This window comes from Penaeus monodon, chromosome 21 (genome assembly GCF_015228065.2).
Source record: "Penaeus monodon isolate SGIC_2016 chromosome 21, NSTDA_Pmon_1, whole genome shotgun sequence".
Taxonomy (NCBI): Eukaryota; Metazoa; Arthropoda; class Malacostraca; order Decapoda; family Penaeidae; genus Penaeus; species Penaeus monodon.
This window is the reverse complement of record NC_051406.1, coordinates 42984285-42984662: the sequence shown is the minus strand read 5'-3', so window position 1 is coordinate 42984662 and position 378 is coordinate 42984285.

The following is a 378-nucleotide window of genomic DNA, read 5'->3' as shown; positions in this document are numbered from 1 at the left end:
CTGCTCGTGAGAAACAAAGATAGAGATATTTAATTACACATTTAACCAGTCAGGCAATTGAAATCGATGTGGTTCTCGGCTTCTCTTGTACCGCGTGCTCTAGCTTCTGTATATTTGTCTGTATATTCTCTATTTCTCTCTCTTACAAAGACAGACTAGAGATGGGAAGGTACGAGATTCCACGCAATTGAAGAAAATTGTCCTTCCGCGTTATTAACTGAAGTGATTGTGAAGAGAAGACGGTCTTATTACTTCGGCTGTCGTCAGCCTCCCATGAGAAGCGTCAGGAAAACCTCAATACGACGAGAATTTGTAACAATCCTACTATTTGCGTCGAAGAATATTTACCATTTGGGCTCCAACGTGAAAAAAAAAAAA